The following is an 18517-nucleotide window of genomic DNA, read 5'->3' as shown; positions in this document are numbered from 1 at the left end:
TCATCACCCAAAGAGAACACCCATACGCATTAGCCATTCTCTCCATTGTCCTCTACCCCACAGCTCCTGGCAACCACTAATCTACTTTCTGTCTGCATGGATTTACTTATACTACACTATATATTTCATATAAATGAAATCATACAATACACTGTCTTTTGTGTCTGGCTTCTTTTCCTTAACATAAAGTTTTCAAGGTCATCTATGTTGTAGCATGTGTTGATATTTCATTCCTTTTTGTTTCTGAATGGATTTGACACATTTTATTCATCTATTCATCAATTGATGGACATTTAGATTATTTGCATCTTTTGACTGTTATGAATAATGTTGCTGTGATATTCTTGTGCAAGTTTTTGTATAGACACATGTTTTGAATTCTCTTGGTTATATACTTAGGAGTGGAATTATTGGGTCAAATGGTAACTTTTGTTTAGCTTTTTGATGAATTTCTTAGTTGTTTTCCAGAGTGTCTGCATAATTTAAAATTTTCACTAGCGTCATATGAGGGTTTCTAATTATTTCACATTGTCAGTAACATTTGTTATTGTTTATCTTTTTATTATAATTATCCTAGTGTGTATTAATTGATACAACACATTGTGGTTTTGATTTACATTTCTCTAATGACTAATGGTGTTGAGTATCTTTTCATGCACTTATTTGCCATTTGTATATTGAAAAATGTTTTTTGGAATTCATCTATTTATAAGTTGTATTAATTATCTTTTTGTCATTGAGTTGTAAGACTTTAAATATTCTGGATACAAATCCCTAATGAGATATATGATTTGCAAATGTTTCTCTCATTCCATGAATTTTTTTTTTTTTTTGATAATGGCCTTTGAAGCACAAAACGTTTTAGTTTCAATTAAATATAATTTCTTTATTTTTGTTGCTTTTGCTTTTGGTGTCATACCTAGGAAATCATTGCCTAATCCAAGGCTACAAAGATTTACTTCTGTATTTACTTCTAAGAGTTTTGTAGTTTTAGTTCTTACATTTAATTCTATGGTCCATTTTGAGTTAATATTCGTTTATAGTATGTGATGGAGTCTAATTTCATTCTTATGCATGTGGTTACCCAATTAGCTCAAGATTATTATTATTATTTTTTTAATTAATTCATTTATTTTTAATCCTTTAATGTCACCACATATTTGACCCCTTTTACTCCATCTACGTCCTCTTCCTCCAACATTATTTTTTTAAAGACTATTTTTTGCCCACTGAATTACTTTGGCATCTTTGTAAAAATTGATTGACCATAAATTGAAAGGCGTTATTTCTGGATTCACGGTTCTGTTACATTGTCTATCCTTATGTCAGTACCATATTAGATTAATTACTGGAACTCTGTAGTGAAGTTTTGAAATTGTAAGTGTGAGTTCGACAACTTTGTTCTGCCTTTTAGAGATTGTTTTGGCTATTCTCAGTCTCTTGCATCCATGTGAATTTTAAGATAATCTTGCCAACTTTTACTAAAAGGGCAGTTGACATTTTGATAGGAATGCATTGAATCTGGAGATTGATTTGTGAAATATTGCTATCTTAATATTGTCTTTTAATCCATGAACATATGATGCCTTTCCATTTATCTAATTGTTCTTTTATTTCTTTCAATGATGTTTTGTAGTTTTCAGTGTACGGCTTATATTTTTTTCAAATTTATTCCTAAATACTTTATATTTTGTGCTATTATAAGTAGAATTATTTTAATTTATTTTTCAGATTATGTATTGCTAGTATCTAGAAACATATTGATTTTTGTATATTGAGATTGTATCCTGCAACTTCGTTGGCTTGCTAGGTTTAATAATTTATTTTTGTGGATTTCTTAGAGTTTTCTAAATATAAGATTATACCATTTGAGAATAGCGATCATTTTATTTTTTTCCATTTCAATCTAAATGTGTTTTATTTCTTTCTCTTGCCTAATTTCCATGGCTAGAACCTCCAGTACAATGTAGAATAGAAGTGTGAGAGTGGACATTCTTGCCTTGTTCCTCATCTTAGAAGGAAAGCATTCAGTCTTTCACAATCAAGTATGATGTCAACTGTTGGCATTTTATAACAGATGGCCTTTATCCAGTTAAGGAAGCTCTCTTCTGTTCCTAGTTCAAGTGGTTTTTTTTTTAAAATCATGAAAGGGTGTTGAATTGTGTCAAATGCTTTTTCTTCATCTATTGAGATGATCATGTGCTTTTTCTTCTTTATTGTATTAATATGGTATATCACATTCATTGATTTTTGTATGTTGAACCAACTTTGCACTCCTGTGATAAATAACACTTAGTCATGGTGTATAATCCTTTGTTTATGTTATTGGATTTGACTGCTACTATTTTGTTGAAAATTGTTGTATTTATATTTATAAGGGACATTGGTCTGTAACTTTTTTCATTACAGCTTCTTTGGTTTTGGTATCATGGTAAAACAGTCAAGTAGAATTAATTGGGAAGTGGTCTCTCATCTACTATCTTTTGGAAGAATTTGTGAAAGGTCGATTTTGATTTTTTAAATACTTTAGCCAGTGAAGCTATCTGAATATGGGCTTTTCTTAGTGAGACATTTTTTGATTGCTAATTCAATCTTTTTACTTATTTTAGGTCTATTATGATTTTCTTAACAGATGGTCTATAATGGAGAATGTTCCATGTACACTTGAGTAGATTATGTATTTTACTATTGTTGAGTAATATTCTATAGATTTTTGTTAGATGTAGTTGTTTTATAATGTTTTACTTCCTTCCTGATATTCTGCCTTGTTGTTCTCCTCATTATTGACAGTGGGGTATTAAAATCTGTTTTATTGAATTATTTATTTCTCCATTCAATACTGTCATATTTTGCTTCATGTACTTTGGGACTCTTTTGTTAAGTGCATACAATTGTTTATAATTGTTATGTCTTACAAATGAATTGCCCCTTTTAGCACTATATTATCTCCTTCTTTATTTCTAGTTTAATTTTTTCTCTTAAAGTCTATTTTGCCTCATTAATATAGCCATTCCAATTCTCTTTTCGTTTACTATTTCCATAATATTTCTTTTTTCATTCTTACCTTTCAATTTACTCATATTTTTGAACCTAAACTATGTCTTTTGTAGGCAGCATATAGTTAGACCATTTTTAAAAATTTATTTTGCCAATATCCATCTTTTGATTGGATTCTTTTGTCCACATACATTTAAGGTCATTACTGACAAAGTTGGATTTATGTCTGTCATCTCGGTATTTATTTTATGTCTTATGTTTTATTTTGTTTCTTTATTCCTCCATTTTTACCTTCTTTTAAAAAATAGACATTTTCTAGTATATCATTTTATTTTTTTATTATTTCTTTTACAGTATTTTTTGTTATTGGTTGCTCTGGAGATTACTGTTAATATCTTTAAAAAAACCTAGTTTGGATTAATAACAACTTGATTTCTGTCTTATACAGCTTTGCTTCATTATAGCTTCATTTCCTCACTGCTTCATTGTGCTAATATTGTCACAAAAATTATAAAAATAGATTTTAGGCATTGAGCATTTAAAAATATCTTTAAATTTTGGTTTCCTTATTTGTAAAAATAGTTATAATAGTAGTTCTGATGTCAAAGTATAATCATTAATACTAAATGATGCAATCCATGTGATGCTAACACAACACAGTTCCTTGTCTGGACTCAACAAAAATGCTATATACAGTTGGTGATGTATGCACCACTTTAAAAAATACCCAAAGTGAAGGGCCACTTAGTTGGCCACTTTTTGAAATACCCCAAGTGAAGAGAAATTCCTTGACTAATGGAGCTTTTGATCACGGTTAAGCAGCTTTGTTTTTACCTTCTTATTCAGATCCTTGTCTCCTTGTATTTTCTAAACATTGATTCCAAACTAATCTCCTGGAAAAATGTAGATGAAGTTTTTCTGCCCCTTCTAACTGGCAATCCTTCATCTGGTTTCTCTAAACACCAATGATATTCAGTTCATCAGCTCTTCCACAATGGACACAGTCTCTGGACTTGCCTTCTCTTGATGGTGTTTTTCTATACTGATCACAGTTTTTAATGTCTCCTATAAATATGAAGCCTAAAACTAGTCCTATTATAAATATGGTTTAAACATGGACAAGTAAAAGATACTTATGAGATCTCATGGCCACCCAGCCCCATTTATAAGTATATAAATAGACACTTTATTTTGTAACCCTAGAAACTCCATGTGTTTGTTCTTTCTCTATCACCACTTTATTCCATCAATTAAGACAAAACAAAACAAAACAAAACAAAACAAAAAGACCTTAGCGAATATTGAAAGTGTGTTTTGAGAACCTTGAGAGAAAGTCAGATGCTAGATATCCAAATTAAAATTAGACAGCACTTGTTTCATTGAGGTATGAAGTTTATTAGTCATTCCCCCCACAGGCATAACTTATATTAATCCTGTTTGAAAGTTATTACTTTTCTTTCTCAAGATTTATTTAGACACAAAACATATCTCTACAATTTTCTGTTTAGCCATGGAAAGCTACACCGAAAAGCTCCCAATGCTTTCTTTCTTTACAAATAGAAAAGGTGTTTATATTCAGTTATGTAATAGGAGTAAAAACTCTATGAGTTTCACCTACAAATGGAACTTCACATCCTACACTCTCTATCTGTACTCTTTCTTCTGCACTTTTTTGCATGGTTTATGGAAATCCTGGAATCCCGGAAATTCAAACAATATTGGTGAATTTCCTCACCTGGTCTCCCAACTCTCAGAGACCCTACTTGTCTCATGGTTTTATGAAAACATAAGTAGATGCACCTAACAACCACACACACTCAGAAAATAGTGAAGGGAGTCTATATTTTAGCTTTGTCAGGTAGTGATTTTTTTTCTACCAGATTCTAAAATCATTGTGACTAGGGATCATTTTTAAGGTTCTAGAGGTTAAAAAAGTATCTGGGGGTAAAAAAGATATTTAAAAAAAAATTATCGTTGACTAAGCCAAGAATGAAAAGCTGTGAGTGAAAACCAAGGACAGAAAAATAAAATCTGCAACAGTTAGAATTGGCTAAGAATAAAGGAAGGAATATGAGAGACAGTCTTTATAAGATTGCAAAACAATCTTTTAATTATCCTTCTTGAATTAAATAGAGGCTATATGGCATTAAGAATATAGTCTTTGTTGTTAAAAAGTCTTTAAATTTCAGCCTTGCCATTTTCTAGCAATTTGAGCATGAGCATAGTAACATGTTCAGTAAGGGGTAGCAATTATTATGTATAAAAAGGAATAATAAGGTAGTCCTTAATTTATAAAATGCCATATAACAGAATTCAAATTTATTTCTTAAGTTCACTGAAACAATTCTATGTCATAATATACCTTTGCTTTTTATAATTACAACACTGGCGTTTTGAGTAAATACAGAGCTTTGAAGCTAGCAGACAGAATATAGCAATCAACGTGATATTAGACAATAGATCGAACTAAAGCAATTATCTATATAATATATATATATCTGTGAGGTAAGTATTCTAATACATATAGCTTCAGGAATAGTCTATTAGCAAGATCTAGATTAATCTTACTTTAAATCTAACAAGTGCTTAGAGGCCATCTATTTTGTGAAATATATCACACAGAAATGGATAGAGCAATACTATGTACCTGGTGCTATTTTTCTGGTTTGCTTACTCTGGGCCCATAACCTTGACTTAACCATTGGAAAGTATATGTATCTCATTCAAGGCACGTATTTGATAATATTTACAGTAACTACAGAGTTTTTTTAATTTGTGACTTTTTAAAAATGGCAAAAGAAATCCTATATTATGTAATAGAATGAACCCTAATTGTAGATGACAAATATAATTAATATACATTAGGGTCCTGATAAAATTTGTAATTTATTAAGAGACACAAAAGCCATTTTCTAAAATTTCATTATGGTTTTGTTTCTATACCTCTTCTTTTTGTTCTCTTGATTCATTTCTGCCTACTGAAGTGGTCTTGTCTCACTCCCCAAAATATCAGTGGTTTAAAATAATAATTGCAAGATGTTCATCCTTGTTGACTGGGTACTGTGCTCATTCTGATCAGTGAGAGATAGAGGCTGACAGAGGCTCCATTTTAATATATAATTTTTATGCTTGCCAAATTAGGAAGGAAACATAGCAAATTGTACACTGAGACTTAAAATTTCTGCTCTACAGTATTTCATGCCATTTCTACTCATATTTCATTGGCTAAAACCAGTCACTTGACCACAGTTGATATAAAGTGGCAAGGAAGTAGGATCCACCATGTGTCCAGAAGTGGGGAGACTCGGCAAAAATTACAACTTTATAGGAGATAAGAAATGTAAGCCCTCCTGAGGGGTAAGTAACATATTCAGGATCATCTAATCTTATTAATTAACTCAGCAACAATGATTAGATAGGATCTTAACTGAAAATTCATTATGGCACAGCTCATGTACTTCTCAACTGAAATGGGCCTGATAAAGGATTTGGATCAAATAGCCACGTGCTTCTTGAATGGTGAGCTGAAGAGAACAATGGCAACCTGAAACAATGGTTTAAACAATACACATACTCAAATAAGGTGCTGTGACCTTGGCTTGCTGGGAAATAAGCAGCAGATAAAGTAGTTTGCATGTAATATCCAAAGATGAGTGGATCTTTCTGGGCAAAACTTGCAACTGTCTACAGTACACAGAGAGAGAAGCCAAGACACAACATACATTGCATAGAGCAGGTGGAGTGGATTATCACAGAATCATTCTTACATGAGTAGCAAGCATGGAAGGCCTCTTCCCTCCATGGCCTCCAATGGTGAGCTGAAGAGAACAATGGCAACCTGAAACAATGGTTTAAACAATACACATACTCAAATAAGGTGCTGTGACCTTGGCTTGCTGGGAAATAAGCAGCAGATAAAGTAGTTTGCATGTAATATCCAAAGATGAGTGGATCTTTCTGGGCAAAACTTGCAACTGTCTACAGTACACAGAGAGAGAAGCCAAGACACAACATACATTGCATAGAGCAGGTGGAGTGGATTATCACAGAATCATTCTTACATGAGTAGCAAGCATGGAAGGCCTCTTCCCTCCATGGCCTGCACTGGTCCCTCTACAGTAATCATAAACAAGTAGCATTTTCCCTCTGGGGGAAGGATCACAATTTAGAGAGATTTTTTTAAACACGTTTCCAGGAGCACATATTCCTCATAATGATAAAGCATTTGAAAATATAATGTGAAAAGAGTGTAACCTTAATTAAAATGCTCTCCTGTTGCTAATTCTATAGTCAAAATGAAAAATTAGTAGCATTTTTTTTCCATCACTTTTAATGATCTTTGGAATCTTTCCAGACTATTTTTTTTTTGGTACTCACTGATGATGATGAATCAGATTAGACTTGTTAAAGTAGAAATGTTTACACTTTCTAAGAAGCCTCATGTTTCCCTTTATATTGGATGTGACATGCTTGCTTTGTGACATATTCAGGTGGAATTGAATATAAACTTGAAATGTGTTTACTTTTACATTTATTACATAAGCTTTAAAGGAGTTTAGTATCCATGTGAGTGCATTTTCACATCAGTAAGAAGGAGATATTCCTATAAAATGTTACCTCTCCTGCTTGATTTGAAATCACACCTTTCAGAAGATCAATGTAAGTTCATATTATCAGTGGATCTTTTTCAAAAGTAGCCAGTTGAATTTTGCTAGGAATGAAGTCTTTCTAATTCACTTACTTACTGATTCCTAATTTTACATGAACTTAAGTGTTTAAGTTTGAAGTGTTTATAGAAACTGGAGATTTTTTTTAATGGTACAAAGATTATTTAGATAAAAGTAGAGACATTTAAAATTATAATATACTCAAGTATATCATTTGTATCATACTTATTAATGTTTAAAATGCTCTGACAGCTTGCTGATTTTTCTAACAAAGTTAAACTGAACAATATTTATATCCATACATTCAAGTTTAGACAAGAAATAGTGGGAGGTCTGCTTTCCCTTTGTCTGAAAATTTCAGTGCTTATTTTCTTTATATGTTCATACAAAATGTACTTTATTTCAGATGAAGCAATTTTGTAATAGTTATGTGTAAAATGATTCCAGCTGGTTTATTTCAGAGTTTGCAGCACCAATTTTTTCTCTTCTTTCAAAAGCAGTTTAAGCACTCTTTCAGTGATCTATTTCTGGGTTACAAACTGCCCTAAAACTTAGTGTCTTAAAAAAACTATTTTATTACTCATTATTCTGCGGGTCAGGAATTCAGGCAGAGCTCAGCGGGGGTGGCTTGTCTCTGCTTCACCTGGTTTTGGCTGGGTGGCTCATCTGGGGGCTGGAAGGTCCAGGAGGGCCTCCCTAACGTATCTATGACCTTCGTTCGTTTCCATGTGTCTTGTCTTTTCATGTGGTCATCCTTCATTTAGTTGTCTTGCCCGAGTTTCTTTACATGAAAAGTGAATTCTGAAGAAACAAATGCAAAAGTTGTAAGAGTTTTTAAGACACAGGCCGTAGTTGCACAGGGTTACTCCTACCATATCCTACTGGGCAACCAAGTTATGAGGACAGCCTAGGTCCCAGGAGGGTGAAAATAGACTTTATACCTCGATGGGAGGAGTAGCATTGTCACATTGCAAAAGGGCATGTGAGAAAGGAGGGGTTGTTGGAGCCATTTTGGGAAACAGTATGTAGTTGACCCTCTGTCATTGTGGGTTCTGCATCCACAAATTCAACCAGCCACAAATTGAAATATTCAAAAGAAAGAGAGTTATGTTGTTGCTGTTGTGTACCATGTAGTTAAGCCCATGATGGTTGCATTATCCTGAACATGTACAGACTTTTTTCCTTGTCATTATTTCCTAAATAATTATTTACATAGCATTACATTGTATTGGATATTAAAAGTAATCTAGAGATGATTTCAAGTATACGAGAGGATTGCATAAGTTACATGAAACAACTGTGCAGTTTTATAAAGCAGAGTTGAGTATCCATGGATTTTGGTATCTGTGCAGGGTCCTGGAACCAGTTCCTCCATAGGTATCAGGGACGACTGTATAACAAACACAAATGGATGAATTACATTTATTTCTAAGGCTGCTACTATATGTACCTTTGCCCAAATCATAACCTAGTAGTTTATTGTATGAAAGTCTATATCACTGTATTTCTGTTTGGGAGCTATCAAATGTCTCATGTCTCAGTAAATTGAAATAAATAGTTCATTATCCTGTTTTTCAAATCTCTGGCAGTTTGATGTGATTTGGAATATGCTTCACAAAATGGATGAGTTTTGGGACATCATTAGCAGTATCAGAGACATTCATTCTTCAAACATGTCTTGAGTACTCACTGTGGTTGAGTACAATTCTAGGCATTGGATATGCAAATAAAGATGGATAAGTAATAGTTTTTATTTCATGTTATTTGATTTACTGGTCATAACTTTTCTCTCCCTGAATTGATTCTATGCATTCGCAGCCTGGTCATGGATCCTAGGAGTGGACTGTACAGGGGTGTTCAGTAGAGCCAACTACCAGATGACTCACAGATCTGTGAGAAATATGGTTATTGTATGCCTTTGACATTTTTTGATTGTTTTCTATATACAAAAGATACTTGAAACAAGTTAATTGCATCGTTTAGGGAAGGAAGACACATAGACAGACAACTGTACTATAATGTACTATAAGCAGCAATGGAAATCTCCATGGAGGGGCACCTATCCCATTTTTGGGGGCATGTATGTTGGTTTTGGTAGAGCATGAGGAAGTTATACTAGAAGAAGGTAACATAAAGCTGAGGCTTAATAGTACAAGAAGGGATATGTAAAAGCTAACCGAATAGGAGAAAGCATTATAAGCCAAATGTCAGTGTGAACAAAGGCCGAGGGGTAAGCTGCAACGAAGAAAGCTATAATAGCAGATCATTGTTCCTGGAAGTTTAGTAAGTTGGTCAGTCCTGATTAACCGAGAGACTCAACCCCTTAAGTTGGCTTTGCCTTAGGTTCCAATTCTAAGAGATTTCTAGCCTGATAATAACTAGGATTGACTTGAATTTTGTTACTCTGGCTAAACATTTTAGAGTACATGCACTACTGAAATTAATATGAGCACAGTTTCATTGTTTCTGCCTTTACAAATAATGAAATTACATTTCACTTAAAGATTTCAATTGCACAGCCGTAAAAAGCACAGACGGTAATTGTAGACATGATTCAAAAGAGGAAAATGGTCATTTGAAAATGAACAAGAAGTAATATTGACCTGGCCTGGTATTTTATATAAAATTACAAATAGTCCTCCTTTTAAATAGTAGCTTTAAAAACATTTATAAGAAAATTACATTAGATATCATTATAAAATTACTCCAATAGAGAATAATTTTTAGAACTATGGGTAATGTGTTTGTTTTATAAGCAAAATTTTCTTTTTTTCTCCTCAAGTAAAATTTTCATACGATGACTTTTTTTTAAAGCCAGGGTTACCTTTATGCAGAGTTATAGTTCAACAGGTGACTCCTATTTTAATCTGAATTTTAGAACTGAGGGTACCTTTAAACATTTTTTATTGATTATTTAGACCTTAGTTATTTTTCTGGTTCTGCCCTTTACTCTCTATGAGAACTTGGGCAAGTTTCCAATTCTCTCCATATCTCACTGTTTTTACCAGTAAAATGGGGAAATAATTCTTACTGTATATGGAGCTCTAGTAGTGATTAAATGAGATCTTACAGCACTCTATGTAACATGCAGCAAGCACGCCAAAAAAAAGTTAGCTACTGTTAGTTTTATAATAGTAATAACATAATAAATAATTACTGTTACTTAATCTTATGGGTGAAGAAACAAGAGACCAAGAGAGTTTAAAGGACTTGGGCAAGATGTGTGCTTAGCAGCTTCAAAACCTGAAAGAGATGTTTGGTTATTGACTTTCACACCAGTGCTTTGCCCAGAAGAAGGCCGGTCCTTGCACGAAGTTTTCAAGGATTCATAGTGAAAGTGAAGAATGATTCTGGAAACCACTGCACTGGTGAAACTGCATTAAATAGGAAGGACATAGATTGCTAACTGTAAATATCAAAAGGGTGGATAATTGTCCTCTAACACATATGTATAATATACATTATATATATTTATATAATCAAATACAAACATATTAATTCAAACAATTACATTAAAATTAAACTTTTCATTCAGGGAACTCTTCGTTTATGATAAATAATTTCACTTGTAGTTTCAAAGCTTTTGGTCAAATTTCAACAAAAGAGGTAGAAAATTTTTACATGAAATTATTGGACCACTTACCAAGGATAAACAAAAAGGGCTGCTATTCAATTTAAAGAATATAACTGTTGGCACTTTCAGTTTTATCCAAATGACTGCATACTTCAATTTCAAGTTCTACTTCAATTTCATTAGAAAAGTAAAATTAGAAAAGCTAAACATTAAATCTTATAAAGAAATATAATTTGATTTAATGTCATTAGAAGCCAGTGCAAAGTAGAGGAGACTATAGAGCTGGCTTAACTGCTTCTATGCTGAATAAAACATCAGCCCTTAAACCATTCACCTACATGCTCCCTGCTGTACCTGTTGAAGCTCACTTTTACTCATTAGCTCAGTTATTTCATGGTATACCATTTTAGGGACACATATGTTTCCTATTAGCAATAATGAATTAATAGGAGATGTGTGGTAATATGATAGCAAAATTCAGTAAAAATTCTATTTGAACTTAATTCTGTGGGATATGAGCATAACCCACAAAGGAGTACTCTGATCTACAGTGAAGAATAATTTGCCTACTGCTCTGGTTTGCAATTAATGAAAAGTCCTCAGGAAATCCCAATTTCTGATTAAAGAGAGTTGATTATGATTAATGTATCCAAATTAACTGCCAAAAAGGAAGCCACCTCATAATTATCTACATTATTCCTCCAATTTTAAATTCCTAAGGCTACTCATATCTGTGCCTTTTCTTTAATCCTTAAAGATGTATATTTTGTTTTTAACTTTTGATTAGCATGACAATGGTTGTCCTTTGTTTCTGCATGTAGAAAATATTCAGGGTCTTATGAATTTTCTTTTCACCCCTCTCTATCCTTCTGTGAAAATAATATCGCTGGTGTTTCAGGAAGTTTCCATAAACTCAAGATGTCAACTTTATGATCTTAGAAACACTGCCTCACTTCCGAGTACTTACTCTTAGCCATTGTGTTGTGGCCCCTTCCATGTCACTTGGTTGAACTTTGGGAAGGCAAAAGACCTTTCAGGCAGATATGGCATGGGGGGCTACTAATTTCATTTTTCAAGCTGGTTCCCTAAGTAAATAAGTAAGTAAATTCTTGCTGATCAAATTTTTGTAATATTATAAGTTTTTGCATTTTTAAGGGTATTTGCAAATATTTTTGTGGGAAATTTAGAAATGTTGCATCAAGGTCTCTTAATTGGATGCCATCTTAAACTGGAAGTCTTCCAAGTACAGTGTGTATGTTAGAAAGTATCTACATATATATTTTAAAAGCAGCAAGAGGGTGTTATAATTTTTAAACTATTTTAATTTTTAAGTTAGGAATTAGTCAAAAGGATGAATATTCACTTCTTCAAACAATTCAATTGGTTTACAGAATACTTTCCTCCTACAGGAATTTCTTTCAATGCTTCAGTTGTATTTTGATATTAACATATTTCACACATTACTTGGGATTACAGTAGGAAATTTGAAAACACAGACAAATAAAAAGAAAATTCAATCAAGATCTCATAATTTAGGCATAAGTACTATTAATAATTTGGCACTTGTCACATACCCTTTTGTAGTTTAAAAAATGCATACATATATCTTTTATTCTAAAATAAGATTATTTTAGAATATTGCTTTGTAGCCTACATTTTAAAATTTAACAGTATATATGGATTTTTTCATAACATTTTAAAAAATCAATATTTTTATTTTAGTATGTGTATAGTATTTTGTTGCATAAAAGTACCATTATTTAGGTTGAGTCCATTGTTTTTGTAATTATAAGTAAAATTGAAAAGGACATCACTGTAGCTAAACCTTCATGTAATTAATCTTTTCTTTGGAAATGTTTATACATTTAATTTCTAGGTTGAAAGATATGCTTTTGAAATAATTATAATTTAAAATGCTTTTGAAAAAGAATGTTCCAATGTGTACCATGAAGAGTAGTATATGAGAGTCTCCATTTCTTAATAACCTCGCTAATAACGGAGAATATTTCTAGTATTGGACAATTTCATAGGTTTGACATCTCGTTGTTTTAATTATTATTCATTTGGTTATAGTTTTTAAAGAAGTGTATTGATCATTTGTATATTTTTCTAAAATTTCTTTTATTGTCAATGACTTTATTTTTCCACTTTAGTATTTATCATTTTTAAAAATTATTTTGTAAGAGGACTTTACTTTTCCTTTGTCTTTTATAAATACTGTAAATATGTTTTCAGTTTGATGTTTATTTCTAACCTCTGTTTCTATTGTTTCTGCCACCAGTTTTTAAAAATATTTCCATACTCACATCTACCAACTGCTCCCAGATATCTTCAAATTTCATTATACCCAAATGTTCTTCCAAACTTAGTTTTATCTACTTCATTCCAAAACTTAATCTAAGCCATGATGCAGAGCGTGCAACTTGCAAATGTAAGTAGTCAGAGAGATTCTGTACTTCAAAGGCACAGGGAAGTGGTACATATGAAAAAGTGTAAGAAAGAAGTGTCATTTCTTTGCATTTGCATGACCTTTTACAGAACACTTTTCAAGGACAGGGAATCTAAAAACTTTAGCATTAGTCAATTGATGAAAACTGTAAACTTAAATGTGAATTCTAAGTGTTCATAACTAGAGAAACTAAAAATGTTATGTCACTTGGATTAGGAGATCTGACACCAGAAAGTAGTCATTAAAATGGAAATTGTGTCACATGTGTGCAGTGTGACACACCAAGAGAACGTATCACGAAGAAAGCATGTCTGAACAGAAGCAGGATAGAAGCTTTGACAGACTTTCTACCCATTCGCTGAAGTGAGTCTGAACAAAATATTAACAGCAGGCTTATTGAGTATAATATATTAAATCCACTGTATTTATAATCATATTTATATTTACTAATTTGTAAACTATATTGTTTTTATTCTAGAACAAATATCCAGTGATTCTTCACAAATTATTTTATTTTTTATTAATATTGAATTGAAGAATGCTTCTGAGTATGTTACATTCTCAATACCTAGAGAAGACCCTACCCTGTTATTGGAACATGGATTTCAGTCCCCAGAGTTTGCTAAATCAGTAAGAAGTACCAATTACAGAAAGGTGACTTGATGAAGTATATTTCTGCTTAGGTGTCCTCTATAGGGCACAAGCACAAAATTAAGTGCCTCAGGAAGAAATGTAAACTGTTTCATGCATGCTCATTCACTTTTTATTTTGTATATTATGATATGGAGATACATCATTAGAATATCACTAAAATGCTGAAGACTGTCAGAAACAGCTAATGTATATCCTGAAGATATGAGTCTGTCACTTGACAAGGTACTTGTTATTCTGTCCCCAGAATTGCCGTTATTTTCAAAATCTTAGAACTCAATCTGATATTGATTACTTCTCAAAAAAATGGATAGTCTAAATAAATAAATAAATAAATAAATAAATAAATAAATAAATCCACTAAAATTAATGAGATGATAATGAATAATGGGTAATTTCAAAGTCTACTTTGTAATTTATTTGTTGAATCAATGTTACATGTTATCAAAAAAAATCTAGAAACATCTACCTAATGTAGCCACCTATTTCTCCTGATTTTCTCTTTTTGTTTAGAGAAGGAAAATGTCAATGAATAAACATCTGTAGCTTCATCAACAAGTCATTGTCACTAAAACTTATTGAAGAGGACATTCAGGAACATCTCTTTGCCTCTCATCTGTAAAAATGGGAACAATAATACCAACCTTATAGGATTGTAATGAGGGTGAAAATGTTAGTAGTGGTGACTGATACTTAGCAAGTATCAGTAATATTAGTTATTTTGTCATCATTATCATCAGCAGCAGCATTGCCTTTGCATGGGTTCTTCATGAAGCAGACCTGAAACAAAGGATTAGGGCAAGTGTGTGATCCCAGAGATCCAGGTGAATGATGGGGCAAGGAAGCACAAATAAGAGGCAATGCAAAATACCTTAGCAAGTTGGCTATTGTTATAGGTGATTGGTTTATTGATCCTACAGAACCACCTGGGAAGCAGTATAAACTATGCCTTGGAATCTCCTGTAGGCAGGGGAGTAAAAAGAGAGCCTATGTCTATTGGCTTCCATCCTTGATTGGTTAATATGTGGCCCCATGGAACGTTAACCCCGGATACCTCCAGGTTGTGCAGATACGGGCAGCAAGCAGATTTTAGTGGGGTCCTACCCAGCAAAACCCTGTATAAGGAGGGAGGAGACATACAGTACAGACCTATGACAAAGATCTGTCACTGTAGGAGGGTGGACAGAGCTTATGCAGGACTGTTGAGGCCCAGGGGTTGGAATAAGCCAGGCAAGGCCAAGAGAATTCTTCATGGTTCCTAGGAAATAGTTGATATCATCATCGCCATCTTCATCATCATCATCATCATCATATGTTAGCCATCCCCTACCTCTAGTTAATAGAATCTACCATTGTTTACAGAAAGAATTACAGTGGATGAATGGCCAAATTGGCTTAGGTCAGTTTTTAATATACCTTTTAACAAAGCAAATCGCTTTCAATTATATATCCTTATAAACATCTGGATAATCCCTTTTGTTCTTATTTTTCAAGTTGACAGTCTTATCTGTTCTTTCTCAGAGCCACCATTTTGGTGTTAGAATCTATTATGTCATACCTCACATATCTTTATCCTTCTTGAGTTCTCTCTTTGCTCATAGTGCCTCTGATAGTCAGTTTCAACATACTGTTACCTAATTGCATTTTATAAAATGCAAATTTCATCCTGTTAGTCTTCCACTCCAAACTCTATCTCCAGGTAAACAAAATATGACTATCCACAATACGGTCTTAAACTACTTACCAGCCTAGCTGGCTCTTCTGGTTAAGCAATGTAGTATACCCTTTGCTATCTGAACAACATTTGAACTTTTCTCCCCAGAAGCTCTGGTGTATGCTGTTCCATCTGTCACATGATCTCTGGTTCTTTGAGGAGCTAAATTCTATCTTCTTTGGACATCTCAGATATTGCCTTGTTCACAAAATATCTGAAGTTTCTCCTGGGCAGACTTTTGCATTTCGATCTAGAAAAATCTGTAAACTGCTCAAAACACTTATTATCGGTACCATTTATTTAACCATTACAGACATACTGATTTATGGCATATCTTCTGTTATTATCTGAGCTATTATTTTAATAGTTGCTCTTATCATGAAAGTTAATGAATTTAGGTCTTTTGTCTTCACAGGCAGGGCCTATGACACTTTTCTCAGTGACTCTCACAACACAGCACAGTGTGTATGTGCAGAATTTGATATTTCTGATGTTTGTGGGTTTCAGGGTTTCTCAACCCCCACACAATTGACATTTTTTTTTTTTTTAAGGCCAGGGAACCCTTGATTGACCTCACAGATTGCAAGGACTTTGTCAGTTTATAATCCCTTATTTTTTAATTTTTTACTCCTATAACACTTGGTCTTCCTAGGTGGTCTCCCATCCAAGTACTAACCAGGCCCGACCCTGCTTAGCTTCCGAGATCAGATGGGATCAGGCACGGTCAGGGTAGCATGGCTGTAAACACACTGACATTTCGTATTGCATAATTCTTTGTCATGGAGGGCTGTCTTGTGCATTACAGGATGTTTAGAAACATCCTTGGTCTCTGCATATGGTATCCAGTAGCACTTCTCAGTTTATGACGGCCCAAAATATCTCCACATGTTGCCAAATGCCCCGGGGGGATTCACCCTCACTGAGAACCAGTGGGTTACATGAAAAAAAAAAAAAAAGTGAAATTCAGCATTTAATGAAGGGTTTGTCCAAGAAAAGCACTTAGAAGCAATTTATTCCACTTAAATGTGGGTTGACTATACTTCTCTTAGATTTTATCAGAAAAGTGTCCTTGCTTTCTTTAATCGCCTACACAAGATCAAATAGTTGTCATTTCTCTGCCTTCTCCAGGCCCTCTGTCTCTCTGGGTTACCTAAGTCTTCTTCATCAAGCTACATTTCTTCCTAATTAAAACTCCCTATCATCTATGTAAAACTGTTCATTCGCAGCTGTTTTTAAAACTGGCTTGGGTGAGAATATAAAACTAATGTTTAGTTGTATCTGTTGTTCCTCACATCTAATCAATCACCAGTGTCAGCAATTTTATTTTCTAAATATCTTTCATATGCTGTAACAGTTTTCCTCAGTAGTCATATTTCAAATTAATATGATGAAATAATATAGGATCGTAGACAATTGGAGCTAAAAGTTTAGAAATCAGTGAAGATTTTACAGAAGGGGAAACAACCTCACATTTCCCAAGTTATTGCATTGTTAAGGTTATGCTCTGGCAGGAATAGTTCTCGAGTTCAAGTTTTCTGATTCCTAGTTCAACAGTCTTAAGCTATGATTTGTCTCAGGTGGTGTGATTTACAGTTCTTAGGAAGAAGCAGGACCCACAGTAGCTGGAGAGACTGCATAGAGCTGGAGGCAGAGGAACAACATGGCAGAAAACATGAGGATAGTGGTTTTATTTTTTTCATTTTAATACTAAAGAAAATTTGCTTTAATAGTGTTTTGTACCTGAATTTTCTGGAGTGTCTCCAGCTGAGGGAATAAAATGACAGTTTACCGAAGTCAGGTTTCAAAATAGTATATCAGCCACTAGCATCTTTTCTTTGTATTGTTTATAGTAAACCACTCATCTTTATTCTCACTCTATTCTACTTCTTCCAATCAGCCGTGCTCCCTCCCTCCATGTCTCTCTCTCTCTCTCTTTCTCTCTGTCTCTGTTTCTCTTCCCCATCTCCTTCTTAGTTACATTTACTCATTTTAATTAATCCTCAATTAGATTATGGGTCATTTTCTAGTTTTAAAAAGATCACTTAATATAGTTTGGGTTAAAACTGGTCTGTGGACTTGGGTTATCCTAAGTAGCTACTAGAGTGTCTCCTGGACAGAATATCACCTAATGCAAAATTTCTCTTTCATCTAAATCTATTCTCCAAAGTTTTTGATTTATATCCCTATCAGTAAGAAATATTTGAGCAAACAAGTACCTTGTGATATAAATATATTTATTTATGTCAGTAACATGTACCTTATAAGTCTGAATATTAATAAAGCTTGATCACTGACGTTTGGATATATGTTAGAAGTTCTAATATGTTCTTTGCATACCTCCATAGCCTCTCTTGCTTATCTTATGGGGTATGTGTACCCCGCACTTTAGCCCACTGCCAAGAAAACAACTTGTATTTATTTATAAGCCGATGTACTTTTACCACTGCAGTTTAGTTGTTAAATTT

The 18517-nt window shown here is 33.3% G+C and overlaps 1 pseudogene; it reads right to left on the bottom strand.

The window, feature by feature from the left end:
- Positions 1 to 16679: 16679 nt before the first annotated feature.
- On the bottom strand, positions 16680 to 16798 carry LOC112476948 (annotated as a pseudogene).
- Between the last annotated feature and the right edge of the window lie 1719 nt (positions 16799 to 18517).

This window comes from Pteropus alecto, unplaced genomic scaffold, assembly GCF_000325575.1.
Source record: "Pteropus alecto unplaced genomic scaffold, ASM32557v1 scaffold81, whole genome shotgun sequence".
In the NCBI taxonomy this organism is placed as follows: Eukaryota; Metazoa; Chordata; class Mammalia; order Chiroptera; family Pteropodidae; genus Pteropus; species Pteropus alecto.
This window is presented reverse-complemented; position numbering and strand designations above follow the sequence as displayed.